The sequence below is a fragment of the Heliangelus exortis genome, chromosome 16, assembly GCF_036169615.1.
Source record: "Heliangelus exortis chromosome 16, bHelExo1.hap1, whole genome shotgun sequence".
In the NCBI taxonomy this organism is placed as follows: domain Eukaryota; kingdom Metazoa; phylum Chordata; class Aves; order Apodiformes; family Trochilidae; genus Heliangelus; species Heliangelus exortis.
This window is the reverse complement of record NC_092437.1, coordinates 1,265,261-1,278,435: the sequence shown is the minus strand read 5'-3', so window position 1 is coordinate 1,278,435 and position 13,175 is coordinate 1,265,261. Positions and strand designations below refer to the sequence as shown.

Sequence of the window (13,175 nt, the reverse complement as noted above, 5' to 3'; positions counted from 1 at the left end):
CTGATTTGCAACAAGCAATCGTTGGAAACACTGATTACACAAGATTTCCTTTAGTCAGCTGAGTAACTTGTAAGAAAACAAATGCTGCATTGTTTCAGTGCATCACTGTTAAACTAGAAAGTCATAGTGACTGAAGCACCATTAGAAGCTGCCTTGGAGCTTTGATGTTTGTGAAATACTCTCTTTTGTTAGTGAGACTTCTGCTGAAGTACTGTGTTAGCCTTGGGCTAACCTCAGCTGGATAACGTCAAGAATGCAGAAAACAGAGAGCTTAAAAATTTTAAAGGATCAAGCTGGATTAATCTAAACCAGAGGCAGTTGCAGAGATAAGATGATTTTTAAAAAAAGGTGAACAGTGATTACAGTAAAAAGGCAGTTGAGGAGTCATGGTGTTAAATGCTTTGGTCTTTGAAGACACTGAAGTGAATAATAAAAAGTCTTGTCAGCGAAAAATGGTAGTCAGATAGACCCTCCAGTTGGTGTTACAAAGATTAATTATTGTTTCCATTGGAGATTTAAGGTGAGCTGAATGCACATTTGTCAAGGGTAATATATATGTGTGTAGCTGAGCTGTCTTTGGGGAATTTGTTTTGGTACCAAAGCTGTGAGAGTGACAGTTTTCCCCCTGCTCTTGGTGATAGTTACTGAACCATATGCTGCTGTAGTAGGGAAACTAAGTGTTCTTTGTCCAGTGTTGATTCAGTCTCGCTTGCATTGCTAGGGCTTAATTTCTGTGACAGTTATCCACAATGAATAAACTTCGCATTGTGTCCCATGGTAAAGGATTACCAAGTTCCTGGCTAACATGACTGCAGACTTCTTGATGTCACGTTCATCTTCAGAACTGCTCATTTCAAGGAGGTGATAGAATGTTTGAGCATAGAAACAGGAATGTAAGCACTGTTTCTGCCTAGTATTGCAGAATATTCTATAGTTCAGAGGAATCACCAGGAAGCCCCACAGCAGTCTTTTTCTGTTATCTTGTGAAGGTTAAAGGTACTTGTTCCCTGAAAGAATGACGTAATGTAAGTGACCTGAAAATAACCGCATCTTTTTCTTGTACAGAGAAAAGCTTCCTTCTTTTTAGAATCAGTTAGAGTTTACTGGGTTTTTTTGTACCTTAGAGCAATGAGTTATACATTGTGAATTGTGTACATAATGTTTTAAGCATTTCCTTTCTTCATTTAGGATTCATTAGTTCTTATACTATCACGGTTAAAAAGTACATATGGCTTTGCTTCACTTTACTGTTCAGCGCATTGTGTTCCTCTCTAATATTGTGTCTTATGATGTGATAATTGTCCAGATTACATAATTTCAGACTTTTCAGTCTCTTTTCATGCTGATACCATAGTTTCAGCATGTTGTGTGTCCTTCTGTATACTTTTTGATATAAAGGAAAAGCAGTTCAGCACAATGCAGCAGGAACAATACACTGTCAATAAAACTGTGACAGTGAGTTTTAGTATTTCCTGATTTATCTGCACAGTATTCTGATGGATGGACTCCATAATAAGGAAGGATAGAATTGGAGTGTATGAATTGAACTGGAGAGTGACTTGTAAACAGCATGCTTTGTGAGCTGATAATCAGAAGGATAATACTGAAATAAATGGAAAGGTGAGCAGAATCAATTGTTTAAGATGGAAAAGAGCATTGTTACTTGAGAGAAGCCAAACAAATGTGAAGTACTAAGGAGCAGAATTAAGGAGATTAGGAATTGGCATGAAGCAGCACAACAGGTAATGAAAAGGAAGGTGAAAAAAATCATACATTTGAGACAAAAAAGAAATAGATAAAATAAAGATGGAAAGTTAGGCAGGAGTGCAGCTAAGGGGAAAAGGAAAATTGCACATTATGACCCTGAATGATAGTTTGGTATTCATTAGAGTGCAAGAAATGTAGAAATAAGGAAGGGGAGAATGAAGTTTGAGGAAATGTAAGAAGGTATTAGGGGAATTCCTAGCCTGGAGAGGGCTGGCAGGGATATGAATATGAAAGAGAAAAGATTTGGGACAAAGGATATGAAAGTTTAAGAGAACTAAAGAGCAAACTAAGCAGAAAAAGTGATGAGATGGTGAGTTAAAAATTACATCAGCGTCATCACCATATGTATAAATACTGTATTTCAGTTCCTGTACTGAAATCCAACATGTGCTCTAATGTAGAATTAGCAAGATCTAGTTCAGGAAATCTCAGACACCCGTAGCTTTTCCATGTTTTCCAGTTACATCTACTGGCCTATCAAGCACCTACAGATGTTTGGGTTTTTTCCTTTATGGCTATAAGAACAGTACCACTAGAAAAATAGCATTAGTATTATGGCAATGCTGAATTTGTCCTCAGAATTTAAAGCGGTACTTCACCTGCAACTGAGTGTTTGCATCTCTCTCCAAAGATCCTTTGGCTCATAGCTAGATATTTTCTTCTTTCATCAGGAAAACATGTATTGATATACACTGTTGCTGTGCCAGACTAGAATGTTTTAGGTAATATTCCACAATTTGCCAGCTCCTTTGGCAGTGGACCAGCGAGAACTTGGGCTTCCAAGTAGGAAACTGCTGAGGCTGCTAGGAAATCAGCAAGATGTTGTCTTTTTTGTGTGTGTCAGGGTGTTGGAAGTCCCAAGAGTTGTTACTCTTGGCAAGCAGGATACACCCTCCTGTCAGGGGTGGCAGCTAGTGGGGAGTAGAGGATGCATCTCCCAGAAGCCGTGGTTACCGTCCACACCTCATGTCACACTTGCAGTCACTTTTCTCCTGGGTGCTCCCTACAGCTTTACCTTACATCTCTGTCCCTTTCCTTATTCTGTTTCCTTGCAGCAGAGGCATTCAGACAGGCACTTACAGGTTTAGAAAGGCTTTAACTTGATATTTAGGAGTTAATTGTATATTCCATAATGGATAATTGTTTCTGACGCTGTCTCCAAGAGAAAATTCTTTGCAATCTGCAAGTTCCAGGGAACAGGTCATGCCCACAGTCTACTGGGCTACAAACACTGTATCATGGTTTTGAGAAGGTTTTCCCTTTGGTCACTGGCATAGCATTAACCTGAACTAGCCCAACCCGTTCTGCAGAGTCTAGCACTGTTCTTAAGGGCCGCCTCTCTAGCTCATCTTTAGCCACAGTCACAGGACTTCTCAATCAAATCAGACTGAAGACACTTTTGGCCAACAGTGTGGCATCTTGCAAAACTTTTGAGGCCATCCTGTACTTGTTTTAAGTTCCTCCAGTAGTAAAACACCTCTTCAATTTGGAATTCATGACTATGGCTAAAATAATGCATAATCCATTTAGTTCCCGAAGTAAACCAAATCTTTGAGTCTTTCCCTTTCAAGGGGCTCTCTGAGGATTATTCCAAGGCAATAGTTCAGCCTGTGTTTGCATTAATTTAGAGAGTTAAGTGAGTCTCATTGCAGACTTAAGCATTAAAACACTAAAGGAGCTGCTTTGTTTGTTTCTTTTAATGGATTAGGCAAATGAAACTTCTCTGGCTGTACAAGAAGGCAAGTGCTTTTCATTGTAAGAAAAGGTGGCTGCTATCATTTGTAACTGTGAGACAGGTTCAGGTTCAACTTAGTATTTTGGACAGAATTTTCGGAAGTTTGAAGCCACTTCAAACTGAAAGAGGGGAAGGGACAAGAGTAAGTAACGTGTTCTTATTTGCAGATAATACAGCTTTGATTTTATTCATATTGTATCCCTAAAGCATAAGAATTTCATAACAAGAACATCCATGACACTACCAGCTTTTATTTATTTATTTATTTATTTATTGAAGCTGATAATCTGTAGTGAATAGTATTCCTGTTGTATAGCTGGGGAAACTGTCAGACCTTTTGTGACCTATTAATCACTTAACTTAGGGTAAAAATATTGTAATAATGTTTCTCTTTGGAAATTTTTATAGCAAATAACCTTGTAATAAATGGTAGTACAATAGTTCATCATTTCTGTTCAGAATAAACCACTGACTTGCCTTGATGGTCACACAGGGAAGAAACAGGTCACTGATAGCAAATACCCTACAGAGTTTTTGAACTACTGTTGTTGCTATTAACAACACTGATTATTGCAGGTGATTCTGCATTTTTTTTTCTGCAGAAACACTCAGCATTCTGAGAAGCCATGAAATCAGCAGGGCTTCTTAACCTGTAGTTTGTTTTCATCTGAAAGCTGTTGTCTAAGCCTTGTGTATTAAAGTAAACATAAATATTCATTTTCTTGTCCCTCCCTGTGTTCAGGTTGCTCATAATAGCACAGCTGTGCATGTGTTACTGTACAAAAATGTTTAGGAAATTTCCTGTAGTTTCATACATAGAGCTGTTTTTGAGAAACTAGCTTGTTTTAACAGTCATTTCTTCCTCATGAACTGTGAAATGAGTTACTGGTGTAATACCAGAAATTTTAAGTGTGCCAAGCCTCTACTTTAGTGTGAAAGAGGGAAAAAAAGAATTGCCTCATATTGCCTCAGCTGTTTCAAGCTTTCTGTGTCCTCACTTCCCTAAATGGCTCTCTGGCTTCTTCAACATTCTTCTGTAAGCACATGCTTTTAGCTTTTATGGAAATTCTAAAATCAACTGGGTGCAGCTAATGATGTAAAACGAATACAGGAAGGACAAATGTGAGACTTCATAGAAGAGAACGGTGATTTTAGTTTTGAACAAAACTCACTTCAGTCACTCATTCTTCTGTAGATTTAATCCAGTCGGTCTTTCATGCTTGTTTTCCATACCCATATTTTAACAAGGACAAAGATGTGTATGTCTGGATAGTCCAACCAGGGCTATTTGTGGTGGAACAGAGGACAAATGATTTCATTCATGTTTCAAGTCGCTATCATCTTTCCTGGGTGACTGTTACTGTTTTTGTCCAGTATATGTGCTTGTCATCACATGAAACATTTGTTTTAGCTGTTTTCTTCTTTATCTCCTTTCATAAAATACTAAGTGCTTTGTTAAATATATTATTTGAAAAGCATTGTCAGAATGGGGGTAACAAGGCTTCCTGTAGCCCCGAGGCTCTTGAGATACTGTGTAGATACTGATGCTGAGTTCTGCATAGAAGCCAGATTCCTGTATGTAGGAAAGATTGTTTTGTTCTTGTGGTAGCCGGTGCATGACTCTATGGCTTCTGAATAATTTTCAATTTAAATTGGGTAGACTTCCCCTCCCCCTCCAATTATTATTTTAAAATTAGAGACAAAGGTCATAAGGGCTCATATAAGGGCAGGGCTATAAAAAAAGGGGGTGCGTCCACACCCAGTGGGTGGGTTTGTACCACATGGGGTGTGTGTCCGTGTTCAGGAAGGCAGGGCTTAACACAAAAGGGGCGTGTCCACACCCAAGGGGATGGGGCTTGCATCAGGCAATGCATCAGGCAGTGGAATGGACTGCCCGGTGAGGTGGTAGATTCTCCGTCCCTGGAGACATTTAAAAAGAGACTGGATGGGGCACTCAGTGCCACCATGGTCTAGCAACCGCACCGGTGGGTCAAGGGTTGGACTTGATGATCTCTGAGATCCCTTCCAACCCGGCTAGTTCTATGATTCTATGATTCTATGATCACACGTGGAGTGTTTCTTCCCTGGAGGGTGTGGCTTAATGCAAAGGGGGGGTGTGTGTCCACAACCAAAGTAGGCGTTTCCACAGCTAAAGAGGGCGGGGTTTGCCATCACACGGAGGGTGTGTCCAATCTCAGGAGGACGGGGTTATACCCAAGTGAGGTGTGTCCACACCATAAGTAGGTTGGGTTTCGAAAATGGGCTGTGTGTCCATCCCCAAAGGGCAGGGCTTAACAGAAAAGGGGCGTTTCCACAGCCAAAGGGGGTGGGGTTTGCATCATATGGGGGGCGTGTTCATACCCAAAGAAGGTGTGGGTTCGATTAGAGGGGATGTGTTCACTCAGGAGGGCGGGACTCTACCCAAAGAGGGTGGGGATTTTATCACACGGAGCGTTTATTCCTAAGAAGGTGGGGTTTTACAGGAAAGGGGTGTGTCCACACCCAAAGGAAGGAGGGGTTTTGATCACATAGGGGCATGTGCGTGCCCAAAGGGGGTGGTGTTTTGAGTAGAGTGGGTGTGCCTACTCATAGGAGAGCAGGGCTTAACCCAAAGGGGGAGTGTGCACACCCCAAGGGGGCAGTGGTGGGTTTTTTGCACCAGAGGGGGTGCCCGCACATAACAAGAGGGCGTGGTTGACATGTCTTGGGGTGTGTCTCCTTGGAGGGGGTGAGGGTTTTACACAAAGGGGTGTGTGCATGAGACCTGTAGGCACGGGCTGTGTCACACAGGGGCCGTGTCCACACCCTAGAGGGGGCGGGGCCTTTGCACTTGGGCGTATGTGCACAAAGAAGGAGGCGGACCTGTGCCCATGAGAGGGTCGTGTCTGCACAGCAGTGGGCGTGGCTTGCGGCGGCAGAGGGAGGTGCCGAGGTGATGGGAGATCGTCCCTGCCATGGACCCCAGGTGGAACAGGTACTGGAGGAGTGGAGTTTGGGGCAGATGGGATAGACTCCGACCCCCAGGGACAAGTGGGGACCCACACCTGACCCACGGTCACCTCCCCATTGGGCATTTCAGCTGCCTTACAGTCTCCCAAACTGCCCCCCCCACACCCCCAGTGCCCAGTAGGGCATCACAACTTTCTCATCGTCCCCTAGTCAGCCCCAAAAGGACCCCCCAGTGCCCCATTGGGCATCTCAGCTGCCCCAGGATCTCTCAGCCTGCCCCACAGAGATCCTCAGAGCCCCATAGTGTAGGGGGGACGGGGAGGGGGGGGGTGACCTTAGGGGTTCGGCGTGAAGTCAAAGATGAGTCCTCACAGAGGTATGATCGATGCTTCAAGTTTATTGAGTACAAAAACGGTTTCTATATGGTTTCAGCTGTCCACGCCCCCTCCACCGCACTCCAAAACTACCTACTACTGGTCACCCGGTGCTGTTCACACGCAGCAAAAGCAAATCCTATTGGTGCAGGGGTGGGAGCCATTTGTTTTTTTCTTCGTGCCTCCTCTTAATCCAGCGTCAAGGACAGGGTGTCCTTGTAATTCTGATCAGTCTCAAACATGGGGTTGTGCATACAAGCATGCAGCAACGCAGCATGCCCCCTCCTTTCAAGCCATCCCTGTACCCTATAGGGTATCTCACCTGCTCCATAGTTTCCCACACAGACTCCCAGTGACCCATGGGGCATCTCGGCTGTCCCATAGTCCCCCACTCAGTCCTGTAAGGGCCCTCCAGTGCCCCATAGGGCATTTTAGCTGTCCCACATGGGCCCCTCCGATCCCCTCTAGTCCCCTAACCTGCTCCACACAGACCCCCAGTGCCCCATATTGCATCCTAACTGTCCCACACGTGCCCCTCAGCTTCCTCATTGTCCCCTAACTTGCCCCACACAGACCCCCAGTGCCTCATAGGGCATTTTAACTGCTCCACATGGCCCCCTCAGCTTCCCATTGGGCATGTCAGCTGCTCTGTAGTCCCCCAGTCAGCCCCACAAGGGCCCCCCAGTGCCTTATAGCCTAATTGCCCCACTGGGCATCTCTGCTGCCCCATAGTTCACCACGCAGACTCCCCTGTGTACCATTGTGCATCTCAGCTTCCTCATAATACCTCAGTCTGCCCTACAGAGATGTCCAGTTGCCCCATAGAGCACCACAGCCGCTCCGCAGAAGCCCCTCAGCTGCCCCGTAGTCCCCCAACTTGTCCTCGTAGGGCCTTCCGTTGCCCTATTGTGCCTTTTAGCTGCTCCATAATGACTCCTAAGGCCACATGGGGCCTTGTAACTTCCTGTTTTGTGCCTTGAATGTGCCCCATAAGGCCTCTCTAGTGTCGCATAGATACTGCTCCCAATATTTTACTAGGGCCCCCAGAGAGCTACATAGAGTCCCACAAAAACCCTTTGGGACCCGCACTCTATCCCAGCTGATCCATAGCTCCCTCCATCTCTCCCATACGGACTCCTACTGCCCTATAGAGACCTCAGACTGACTCATAGGGTGTCCTAGACGCCCTTTAGCACCCTGCACCTGTCCCATAGGAATCTTAAGTGCCCCATAGCACCCCTCAGCTACCACATAACAACCCCTAAATGCTCCATTGGGCCCCCCATTGCCCCGTAGGACCCTCCAGCTGTCCTATAATGCCTCATAACACCCCATAGCACTCTATCTCTGCCCCAAATGGGCTGTTCTCAAGTGCTTTACCAGGGTCCCACTGCCCCACAGGGCAAGTTAAATACCCAGCAGGGCTCCCCACCTACCCTGTAAGTCTCCCAGTGCCCCATGGGGCCTCCTTACTGCCCCCTATGGGCCCCCTGATACTTCATGGAGACTCTCAGCTCCCCAGAGGGCTTCTACCAGGGCCAGTAGGGTTGTCACAGGCCTCACAGGGCCCACAAGTTCCTGATGGGGCCTGTGAACCCACTGGGCCTCCAGTGCTCCATGAGGCTCCAAATAGTCCCCCAAAGGCATCTGCTGTTGCCCCATAGAATCCCCCGCATACCCGATACTACTACAGGATGCCCCGTGATGAAACACAAGTGCCCCGTAGGGCCTCCTGACTACCCCACAGAGCCACCCACCTGTCCCACATGGACTCCAAACCATTTCATAAGGACATGCATTGCTCCATAGAGACCTCCGCTTTCCTATAGCTCCTCTTGACTGTGCAGTAGAGCCCCTAAGTGTCCTATAACACCCCCCAACTACTCCATAGCAACCCATAATTATCCTGAAGAGCGCTCTCATAGCCCCATAGGGACTCTTAATTCCCCCTCGAGCTCTCTACCTGGCTGTGGTGTCCCACTTATTGTCCTACAGGGCCTTTTTTGTTCCACAAGGTCCTGAAAAGCCCCATAGGAGCCTCAAATGTCACGTAGGGCTCTTCAGCTACTACATACTACCCTCCACTGCCTGATAGTGCCCTCTAACTGCCCTATATGCCTTACAGGCCCTGCTAATTGTCTCATAGGCACTTCCAGCTGCCCCACAGTGATTACCAGTGCCCCATAGAGCCCCCTTCTTTCCTTGTAGGAAACCTCAGTGAACCATAGTGCTTTTTATCTGGCCCACAGGGTCCCACCAGTGCCTTATGGAGCCCTCAGTGCCCCATAGTGCCTCCTAACTGCCCCAGAAGGAACACCCAACAAACCTATCGTGAGCCACAGTGCCACACTGGGCCACTGTCACCTTCCGTTAGAAGTGCCCTTAAAACCTCCAAGCACCCCATAGGGCTACCTAAGTTTCCTATGCGGTTCTCATTGCCCCATAGTGCTCTGTACCTGCCCCACAGGCACCTGCATTGCCCTATGAGGGCCCCGAACAGCCCTTTAGCAACCACTGAATGCCCTATTGAGCCACATAGTTGCCCGATAGGGGATCCTAGTGCCCTATAGAGCCCTCAGTGCCACCAAGACCTGAGTGGCCCATATGGCCACCTACCTGTCCCACAGAGACCTGAGTGGCCCAGAGGGCATCCTAACTGCCCCATAGGGACCCTAATACCAGTTGTACTGTCTACCTGCTCCATAGGGACCCTTGAATACTCTATAGGGGCCTTCTCAGTGCCATGTAGGAACTCCAGTGCCCCCTAGTTACTCCATACTACACCCCAGATCCTTATAGTGATGCCCACCTGCCCCACGAGGATCTGCAGTGACCCATAGGGACTGCCAGCTAACCCTAACCCTAACCCTGTAGTGGTCTCCACCTGCTCCATGTGGACCCCCAGTGCCCCATAGGTCCCCCCAAGCTGCCCCATCCCATTTACTTGCAGCCTATCTTGCAGTCCCATCCAGTTTCCCCTCAGTCCTCACCTTTCCCAACCCCTCCCGATTCCCTCAGTTTGGTAGTTTCTTCCGGCTATCCCCCAGGGTTAGTGAGGGCCCTGTGTGTTGTAGTTCTTCCCAGTCGCTCCCAATTTCCTTCAATTTTCTCCATTTCCCCTTCCACCTTCCCTAGTTCTTCTTGCTAATGGGTTGTACTGGGAGAGGGGTGGGGCATCGGGAGGGGCTAAAGTGGCACTATGAGGTACTGGTTTATACTGGGGGGCACTGGGAGAGACCCTCAAGTGTGTGTGGGAGGAAAGGGACTTGGGAAGTGCTGTGGGGCAGGGAAAGACCCCTGGCTGGTGGTTGTGCTTGGGGGTGCTTTGGGGAATGGGTAGTCTGTGGGACACTAGGAGAGAGGGATCCTAAAATGATGGAGGGTCGAGGTGGGGCACTTGGGAATTGCTGTGGGGCAGGAGGTGACCCTTAGGTAGTGGGGGGGGTGACTACGGTGCAGTGTGGAGCTGGGGGGTACTTGGGGGTCTCTGTGGGGTGAGACATGGGCTGAAGGACACTTAGGCTCTGTGGGGTTCTGGGGCTGGGGGGCACTCGTGAGGCTGTGTTGGGGTTATTTGTGGATCACTGTGGGACAGAGGGGGATCCCTGACTGTTTTTTCTGTCCCCTCGAACTGGAGTTAGATTTGTGGGGCTGCTGCCCCGCAGCTTTCAAGGGGGCCTGGCCTGCTTGACCAGTGACTACTCCAGGCTCCAGTGAGCATGACCCGCAACTGCCTGCGTGCCCCATAGATGCACCTCTGCCCCATAGATTTCATCAGGTACACTTGTTGACCCCTTCCTATGACATCATCGCTTTATGCCTGGTGACATCACTGCCCTTTTCCCAGGGCCAGGCTATGTCGTCCAGGTTTTGTACTACGCAGTGGATTTTGAAGGATAAATCTAAGTAAAAATATCTTTAACATATACAAAAAATAAACTTGTGTCCTTGTAGGAGAACAGCAGAGGAGCAGGCCTGCATGGGAAAGAGGAGTGCTGCAGATTCTCTGGCACTTACTGAGCCTGAAGAAGAACAAAGAGCTGTAAATAACTTAAGGAATTTAACACCTGGACGATTTTATGTCCTGGTACCCGGTGCCTCCGGTGGGGATGGGTAGATAAGGTTTTATGTTAGTAGAAAGACCACTTTGAGGTGTAAATTGTAGGTCAATCAATAGATATTGGGATACTATATAAGTCTTGCGAGCCACACAATAAACGATTCTGTTTGTGCACAGCAACTGGGGTCCGTTCCTTCATGTCTTCCATCATGTCCTAATTGAAAAACACTTGAAAACACGATGAAGGAAAAACTCGTGTTGTAGAGGAAGAAATGTAAAAGAGAAAGAAAATAAAAAATAAAACTAACCAAAACCAGATGTGACTCCAATATCTGTGTGGGTATGCAAATGAAAAATAGGACAGAGGAGTTAACCGGAGATCGGAGATGTGTAAGATGGGAAGTGAATTTTTTTGTGTTTCAACGATATCAAAATAATTTAGCTGTCCCTCCCCAGCCTCCATGCGATGCACCGTCCCAGCTGCATCATGTCCGCATGCCCCTTCTAGTCTTGTCCCTGTCACCCATGCATGTCTCTGCGCCTCTGCCTGTGTTGTGTCTTGGTCCCGGGCTCCTTGTACTTGTCCTGTGCTCACCCGAGTGTCTCCGCCCCCTGGGGTGCAGTGGCTCTGCCCCCCTGATCTGGGCCACAATCCTGTGGGTGGCTCTGCCTGCCCTGTGGGTGGCCACGCCCCTGAGCTCGACCACACCCCTGTGTTAGGCTCCTTCCCCTGCTCTGCGAGGTGCCTCTGAGCCTGACCACGCCCCCATGCATCTCTCCGCCCACCTCATGCTTGTCACAGCCCCCTGAGTGTGGCCCTGCCCCCCCCACATGTCTCCACCCCCTTGCCTTTGCCCCGCACCAACTGTGACTCCACCCCCTCCGTGCTTTGCCCCGCCCTCCCATTTGGGATCCATCCCCCACCCTTCAGGGTTGGCTCTGCCCCAACGGTGCCAAGGTCCTGTGGGAACTGGATGGGCATTTGGGGTGAGCCGGGATGGTAGCCAGGAGGGCATCCCCCCCCCCCCCCCCCCCTTTTCTCTCTCATTCTCTTTCCTTTTCTCCCTTTTTCTGGCTCAGCTCAGGCTCTGAGCCTTGTCCCCAGCTCTGCTGGGATTTCTGAGGAGTCTAAATGAACATTTTCCTGCCTTCAGAGTGCCCCAGGAGGTGTTGGCAGCCCCTGGGGACAGAGCTCCCAGCTGTGGCCGGAGCAGGGGATGATGTTCTCTGAATGGCTCCAGCTGGGGCTGGAGTAGCCCAGGTGTGGGCAGTCAGGTTGATGAGGGGGCTTTCCCAAGGGACTGTGGGGAGGGCAGTGGGGTGGGGTGTATAAGCCTCCACCTCTACTTAAGCGCTCAGTTTGCTTGGGGGTTTTGTTGTGCTTGGAGCCCTACTGGGTGGCAGGAGGAGGGCTGGGGGCTTTTGGCTGGTGCAGTCGTTGTTTGCTCTGTCTTGGTATTTTTTGGTTCCCTAAGTGGTAATGCCTGCAGTGTTCAGCTCTGGAATGAGAGGGTAAGTGGAACGCCCAGGGGCTCTTTGGAGGAGTTCAGTGCTCTAAAAGAGGTTAGTGCTACTGGTATGGGACTTGCTGGTGATACTGTTGGTTGGAATTTTTTCGTGGCACGTGATGAAGAGGAACCCTGTGGCTACAGGAACATCCCAGCCCCCTGATGTGGCTTTCCTTGTTGACCATGGCTTCAGGTGCCCAGCCCTCTCAAAAATAAGTGGAACCAGGTGTGGGGAAGGGCTGTGCAGGGAGGGGGAAAGATGAGAATTGCAGGGAGGGGTTTGGAAGTTAGTGTAGGGGAGAGGGCTGTCCAGGAGCAGCCCCCTTTGGTCAGGTGAAGGGGCCAGGTTAGATTCCGACACGATGCAAACATGGGCAGGGCAGCTCCAGCCTTTGTGTGTGGTGGTGTGTAGTTTCTGCTGTTTGTCTTTGTTGTCTTAGAGCTTTCTATGGCCTTGATGTCCTTGTTGTGCTCACAGAGCAAGTCTTGCACCTTGGGCACCATCCCTAGGCTCTGAAACACCTTATCAACACATTCAGTAATGCTTTGTCTTGCATAACAAATTCACAACATGGAACAGCCTTGTGTATCGTAGCTTTCTCAAAGGTTGTCTTCTGACATGTTCTTCCTAACTGCATCAGCATCTCTAATTGTGGATTTTCTTTGACTGGGACTGGTTCCCTGTATCCTTAGGTCTTGAATCCAGGCTTCTCATTTACCTGTCAACTAAGCTTAGAAAGTAGCTTTTTGTAAAAGGCGGTGCCCTTTAACGCTATAGGGCC

At 48.1% G+C, this 13,175-nt stretch overlaps 1 long non-coding RNA gene across 1 annotated transcript; it reads left to right on the top strand.

The window, feature by feature from the left end:
- The first annotated feature begins 5,582 nt into the window (after positions 1-5,582).
- Positions 5,583-11,065, top strand: LOC139803410 (uncharacterized). Its single transcript, XR_011729006.1, has 2 exons — positions 5,583-6,476; positions 10,467-11,065. It is a non-coding gene; the product is annotated as an uncharacterized lncRNA (long non-coding RNA).
- Positions 11,066-13,175: the final 2,110 nt, after the last annotated feature.